Raw genomic sequence first — 7,551 nt, forward strand, 5'->3', positions numbered from 1 at the left:
TAAGATTGTGCAGACTTCCTGACACCAATGATATGATTGTGCAGACTTCCTGATACCAAGGATGGGATTATGTTATAGGACAATATATTTCAACAAATTTCATACCTCCTGGACTTGCACTATAAACATCTGCCTTGTCACATTTTATGGTGGTTGAATTAGGGCAGGGATCGGCAAACTCCGGCCTTTAGGCCAGACATGGCCTAGCTGGTAGTTTGTTCCGGCCTAACGCCCCCTGGCGTTAATCGGCCTAATGCCGACCAGCAAACCATGGCTCCAGAGCCACGGGTTGCCGTTGGATCAGCCTGGGGGGCTTTAGGAACTACCGGAGCCGGAACCGCTGGAGCTCCTCTAATTGCCGTGGCCGGCATTGATACTTCCGCAGTAAATAGGGAAACATCCCTGAAGGTAAATCCCTCTCCTCCGTATGCATCGCGGATTTCACTTCTATGAAACTATAATAAAATCCTAGGCAGCCAAATGGGACCCAGAGCTATTGAGAGCCATATTAAGAGTATATTCACACACAAGGGGTATGCTAAGTGGCCCTTTAAACACCTTGGAAAAACTGAATGGCATCACCAAATAATTTAAACATTGGGAAACCTTTGCCCAAGAATTATAAAAGGTTACACACCACCTATAGAAATTGCATCCCATGTGTGTTTGGCCAAAACAAGTAGTCTATAGGCTTCAATAAGGACATTACTGGGCAGATATGGGATGAGCTTGAGTAGATGTCCCAATTGCTAGAATCCTCTAATCACGGCTACAGCTAAACCATGTGAGTCTAACCAAAATATAGTAACTGGAACACCGAAAGCCCTTGGATGGCCATGGAAATCTACCTTCCCCAATCTTCTTTATATTTAAGATATCCATGGGAAATCTACCAGTTACTCATACAGCAGTTATAGGTGCATGAATGGCTGCAGAGAGCACCAATAACAGGAGATAGCATCAGCACTCAGCTGAACTAGAAAAATAAGTTTTTGGGTATATTAAAAGTTTTTACCCCCAGATTGACCCATATTACATACATTTTTCTCATCGTATCCAATGAAAAATGGATGAATGATGGGACAATGTTGATTCAAACTTTTTCAAAATGTTTAATCCAATGTGAAAAATGTGTGATTTCACATTTAATCCAATGTGAAACGTTTTGGATAAGAATTTGGTGAATCTTGGGAAACCATATTAGGAGTTTAAATACTGGTACTAGTAAAGGCATGGTGCCTCATCCAATGTCATCAGGAATACAAAACATGCAAACAAATGTTATTACTGACTTTTAAAGCATCTTTTATTAATGGTTGTTCACAAGCAAATTCACCATATTCACCAACATCAGTGGATATACATAGAATGCATTGAGGTCTCCTATGTCTTACAACACGTTTCACAAGTTGTGCTTCTTCAAAGCTTTTCTTTCCTGAAGAAGCACCTTGGTACAAGATTTAGTTATACTGTAAAGCTGGGCTCCAGGCACACATAAAACATACAACTCTGAATTTGACAAATCTGCTCTCCTGGTGTGCTATTCAAGGTTGGCTGTGTAAACTTCAGAGGTGGAGGGATAGAAACATAAATCCTTTGGCAGGTAAAGCAGCTACTATATATGTATTTAATTTCCATTTTATTGTTTGCCTGGAGTCTAGCAATAAAGCTGGGATACGTGCGTATACCAAATAATGACTGGTTCTCTTTACACCGATCCAGCAGTGGAGGAGTTATTGTCACCTCCTGCAGATGCTCAGTCAGGTAAGCTGGCGCTGTCATTTTTCCTGATAGGTTTCACAACTCTGTCTGTTCTCTCCTGGCTGTTTTCAGCTTCTATTTCGGTATCCAGAGAGCTGAGTGGGAGGCAGGCGCTGCTAAAAATGTGAAAGGCCCGCTCTATTCTTACGCAGAGGAAAGTTGGAACAGAATGTCACAGAGACTTCTCCTCCTGCCGATTCGCTCTGCTTTGTGCAGTGGGCATGCTTTTACTAATATTCACTAATACCCAGTAAATAGCCACTTTATGCACAGGAGATGGCCTGGGGTAAGTGCTGGCCACTTTGTGCACAGGAGATGGCCTGGGGTAAGTGCTGGCCACTTTGTGCACAGGAGATGGCCTGGGGTAAGTGCTGGCCAAAGTGGCCCTTAAAGTACCATCAGATAGTCTTCTTCATAGTAAGTATATAAATGCTACGTAATGTGTAAATGTAACTTCCAAGTATTTTCTACCTCTCACAAAGATGACCATTATATTCTGATGAATGCTTTCATCTGCAGGAGAAGACAGCCATTTTTGACCAGTGTCACCTTCTACATCTTATGATGGCATTCAGGAGATGACACAATCATGTACTTATGTAGTACCTGATCATTCATAAATCCCCTTAAACCTTTGGTCTATGAAGTTATAGCGTAAAGTGATCACTGGAGGAAAAGGAGACAAAGGAAATACCTTATGCTGCCCGCAACTAACCAATGGTATTGTATCATCCGAATGATTGGATGAAGCTCAAGGAGCTCAAGGTAGAGATTTATTGAAAAATGAAAAAATGATACCATGGCTGTATATTGTGCCACTTCAGAACTCTACTTCTAATAACGATAAAATAATAGTAATATTTGTTTCGTTTACACCAAGACTAGTGAAGTTACTAAAAGGGGAAACCATCAAATGTTGGTTGCCAAAAGAGTTTCCCACTTGGCCATGCTGGTAACCATTGCCTGATTTTTGGTGTAAGGGTGATGCTAGGGCAACCCCTTATTCTGGCAATGGCTGACAAGTGGGGTTCCTAGAGGTTGGTGAGGTAGTAGGTACTGGGAATTATGTGTCTAAGTTAAGCGAAGCAGAATTCAGCAGGACAGGGCATGGGCAGAATTGCCGGAAAAAGCATGTTCTTGTCCTGGTGCCTTAGTTCATGTTCCTATTGGCTGACCACCCATTTTATTAGGTACATCTGTTCAACTGCTTGTTATTGCAAATATCTATTCAACCAACCACATGGCAGCAACTCATAGCATGGCAGATATTGTTGAGACGACCTGCTGAAGTTCAAATCAAGTATCACAATGGTGAAGAAAGGTGATTTAAGTGACTTTTAACATGGCATAGTTGTTGGAGCCAGGTGGGCTGTTTTGCCTATTTCAGAAACTGCTGATCTACTAGAATTTTCACACACACACAACTTTAGAGTTTACAAAAAATTGTTGGGAAAAGGGAAAATACCCAGTGAGTGTTCGTTCTAGGGGCAAAAATGTGCTGTTGATGCCAGAGGTCAGAGGAAAATGGCCAGAATGCTTTCAACTAATAGAAAGGCAACATTGGCCCTAATTTATTAAAGCTCTCCAAGGCCGGAGAGAATACACTTTCACCAGTGAAGCTGGGTGATCCAACAAACCTGGGATGGATCTGGTCCAGGATTCAAAGCATTTGGTAGCAAAATTAAGAAATCCATTCCAGGTTTGCTTGATCACCTAGCTTCACTGGTGAAAGTGTATTCTCTCCAGCCTTGGAGAGCTTTAATAAATCAGGCCCATTAACTCAACCACTCATTATTACCGAGGTATGCAGAAGAGCATCACTGAAAGGAGAACACACCAAAGCTTGAAGCCGATGAGCTACAGCATTAGGAGACTTCAACACCTACCACTTTTGCCAGCTAAGAACAGTTACCTGAGTCTACGGTTCCAATGAACTCACCAATATTGGACAGGAGAAAGAATATAGTGACAACAACATTAAAACATGGATCTATTCTGCAATATAAACTATTCAGGTAGTAGTAATGGGGATGGGGAATATTTTCTTGGCATACGTTGGCCCCTTGGTATGAACATTGTTAAATACCGCAGCCTACCTTAGTATTGTTTACTGACCATAGCCATCCCTTATGACCGCAGTGTATCAATCTTCCGATGGCTACTTCTAGCAGGATAATTTGCTATGACATAAAGCTCAATTCATCTCAAACTGGTTTTCTTGAATATGACAATGCATTCACTGGACTCAAATGGCATCCAACATCCCTAAATCTCAATCTAAATAACACCTTAGAGATGTGGTGGAACAGGACATTTGCATCATGGGTGTCCATCACCTTGCATATATGCCATGAAGACTTATGGCTGTTTTAAAGGTAAAGGGGGATCAAACCTGTTACTAATAATGGTCATTTAGTGTATTTGGTTGCCACCCTCACACCATAAACCAATTGCAGCAAGAAAATAATATAAAGAATAAAAGGGGTAATTTGGATATTATCAACCCAAACTGAAAAAGGTGGAAACTGGAACAAATCCACGAAGTTCTAATTCCTGTCAATTGTCTCCTCAATACCATGCCAATTTCAGTACACTGAGATGAACTTACCAACTCATGAAGAAGCAGTTTGGATGGGTTGTGGCTGTCCGAAAGTTATCTGCAGCATTTGAGATTTAGTGGTGCTGTTGAGTTCTACCCACACGTAAGTTCTCGTAGCTTGGTGGACTTCTGGTTGGGGCGAAAACCCAGTAACAGAATAAAAACAACATGGGGGCCATTGGGTGATTTGCATGACTTGCTTGTTACATCACATATATCTGGAGTCAGGACTTATGTATTAATGGCACACAGTGTTAACTTTGATAGCTAGAAAGTTGTGGAGAGATGGCATTGCATGAACATCCAACCTGCTATGTCTACACCTTTGAAGGCACAAGTCCTAAGCCTTTTGAAAATGATATGGAAAAGAGATGATTGACCTTTGGTTTCTCAGTATCACGGTACTCTTCCCACAAGTAATAAATCACACTCTTTGGACTGTATGATGGCACTTAATGAATTACAAGAAATACTAATCCAATGCGTGAAACTGTGATAAACCATGACCTTGCAGCTTGAAGGTCATCTGGCCACCCTTTCTCCATCACCACCACCAAATATTAATAATGACGTAAAACGAAAACAAAGCACAAATATGTATCTGCGGGGATGAGCTTCTGGGCCGTTATTTATAACTCAGCTAAAAATAAATCCTCTGCCTCAAGATGTGTTGCAGGTTTAATTTGCATAATGCCATTCTCAGCTCTATTCCTGGTGATACCAGCCCAAACACGCCACAGTCACAGTCCGGGAGGAGAGAAGGTTACTTCTTTTAAATTCGTCTGCTTGATAGTTTAGATATAGATGTGGATGGTTTTAAAGGACCCTGACTATAAAGAGTTAGGTACTTTTTCTTGACCTTACATTGGAGCCATCATTTGAGTTGAATTTCAGAAAAACAACCAAAACCCATTAAAGGACACCATGGATGATCAACCAAACGATCCTGTTCATCCAATTATGTAGGTCATACATCCCTGCCGAAGAGCTTGCCAAAAACATGGCACCATGTCTGGAAACACAGTGGGGTCTTCTTTCCAGCCCAAACTTTAAGGCAGTACTTATTATTATGGCCAGTTTGAGGGCGGGACATACTAGTCAATTGCCCAAGGCTGTCATCTTCTCCATTGCCCCAATTTACAGAATGGCAGGGGTGCAGAGAGCCATAATGCTGTGCATGTTAGGGTCCCATCTTCATAATTGCTTTGGGCCCCAACTTGTCTCTGATTATTATAAGACTGTAGGACCTATTGCACTTTTGAGGAATCCTATGCATTGACAAATCTTTTATGCAACCATAGGAAATGCTCGCCCTTGATGACTACAGATGAACATTTTTATGCAGGCCAACTTATTTTTACCACAATATTACTTTTGGTCCACATTCACCTTTACTAGAAAAAATGGTGATCTTTTTCCTTTATTTAAAGGTGCATTCCAGATCAAAATGTCTTAAGTGCTGTTTTTTGTGCATAAGAATGTGTCCAGGATAGGTGAACTGAGCACCCTTAACACTTGGGAGCCATTTAAAGCCTATTGCAGTCTTCCAGCCTTTTACTGCATGGTAATGCATATACCAGGCATTGATGGGCTGAGATGTCATTTACAAATACACCTTGCAAGTGGACCTGTGGTTCATCGCATCACAACACACAGTTCTACATGTAATATTCATTACAGTGCAAAGGTAAACTAAAAAAATGCATTGCATGTGGTGGGCAGCTCATCTATATACAACGTTACCACATGACGGGGCACAGCACAACACACATGCAAATAAAGCCTTAGCCTAAAACCAAAAAAATAGTATACCGTGTTTCCCCGAAAATAAGACACTGTCTTATATTTTTTTTGGCTCCTAAAAACACACTAGGTCTTTTTTTTTGGGGTAGGTCTTAAAAATAAAAAAAAACTTACCTTTCGGAAGACGCGAGCCCGAGTTCTGGCTTCTGACAGGCGGAGTGCATGTAGTATCACTCCGCCTGTGACAGGAGCCGGAACTAGAAAGAAAGCATCGGCCCCGGAGTGTGCACTGCCGCATGCTTTCTTTCAGTGTCCCGCTGCCTTCACAGGGAAAGAACACGACTCGGTGAGCACTGTCCTCCGGTTTTTAATTTATGTATGCTTTTCTTTTCTTTTCTTTTTCTCCTCTGACCTGCTGTATGTAGTTAAGGGGGATCTGGAGCAGGGGTGGGCTGGCTGTTACGGACCCCCGCTTGCGGGGGGGGCGGACGCTAGGGCTTGCGTGCGGATTATTAAGCTTTAGATTAGGATTTTAAATTTTAGATGGGGGTATTAAGCTTTAGATTTTTTAGGCTGAATTACAGTTTTGGGTGGGTTTTTTTCTGAACTGGACAGATTTACACTAGGTCTTATTTTCGGGGTAGGTCTTATATTAGGGCAGGTTTAGAAAATAGTGCTAGGTCTTACTTTCGGGGTAGGTCTTATATTAGGGCAGGTTTAGAAAATAGTGCTAGGTCTTACTTTCGGGGTAGGTCTTATTTTCGGGGAAACACAGTATATTGTATATTTCAAGTCCTTAGATGTGGAAGCATTTATCTTCTATTTTTAGGCTTTTCCCCCTTTATTTGAATAAACAGTAACACAATTTTTGGACTAGAGTGACATCATTTGCATACTGTGCTGTATGGAGAAGCGGCATTGTCATCCTAGGCTGCTTCTTTGTTTTGGACTATAAGAACCTACCCTAGTTTAAAGAGCATAGCTAAGAAAGCTGTTTTTTAGTACTTAGAAAAATATAAAAAGATAACACATTTAATGTTCAGACTGCAGTTGTGCTGTGGTTACCACTTGTTCCCCTGATTTACTTCCTTGGATAAGGTGCTACATGTAGCTTCCCACCTGTGGTAGCCCACTGAGAAGGAATGGGGGCTGCAAAAGGTTAAGTAGCATCCGCTCTATAATGTGCAATTACTGGTTCTTTAAGAACCAGCAGTGCGGGCAGCCAAGCAGCTGGCAACAAACCTTAGACTGAATATATTATATTTTCGATCTTGAGCATCACCACAAAAATGGCAAAATTTTACCAAAATTTTCTCACTTGCAGAAATTTTTGGAAAACGAAATTTTACAGTTTCACTCATTTCTAGAAATAACTGAGTGTCTTTATTACAGCAGATGTTAAAACCATTTTTAATCAAAACTAAACAAAGAAAAATGTTTTGGCTGGA

This window comes from Pyxicephalus adspersus, chromosome 12, assembly GCF_032062135.1.
Source record: "Pyxicephalus adspersus chromosome 12, UCB_Pads_2.0, whole genome shotgun sequence".
NCBI lineage: Eukaryota > Metazoa > Chordata > Amphibia > Anura > Pyxicephalidae > Pyxicephalus > Pyxicephalus adspersus.